Source organism: Eurytemora carolleeae, unplaced genomic scaffold, assembly GCF_000591075.1.
Source record: "Eurytemora carolleeae unplaced genomic scaffold, Eaff_2.0 scaffold87, whole genome shotgun sequence".
NCBI classification, from domain to species: Eukaryota; Metazoa; Arthropoda; class Copepoda; order Calanoida; family Temoridae; genus Eurytemora; species Eurytemora carolleeae.
The window spans coordinates 80,730-81,102 of record NW_019396127.1 but is presented as its reverse complement, the minus strand read 5'-3'; positions in this window follow the sequence as shown (position 1 = coordinate 81,102).

Sequence of the window (373 nt, the reverse complement as noted above, 5' to 3'; positions counted from 1 at the left end):
AGAGCCTTGAGTTTTGGCTAGAGATTTAGAGCCTAGAGTTTTGGCTAGAGATAGAGTCAGTGAGACTAGAATTAGACTAAGAGCAGAGTAATCTCGGTACCTAGATTTTTTACACACCTTTGCGTTGGAAACCCTTAAATTCAGAATCCACCATTGATATCCATCTTACTCTTATCCAGATCAACAGATAAATTAAATTCGGTTTCAATATCTCACGATGGTTATACCCTGCAGGAATAACTTAAGGGATTAAGCATTTATCCTCAAATTTAAAAGTGCTCACATTGGATATCGAGATCAAGCGTTCAAAATTAATCAAATCCAAACAAAAGTTCCGATTAAATGACTAAAATTCAACAAATAGAACATAAAA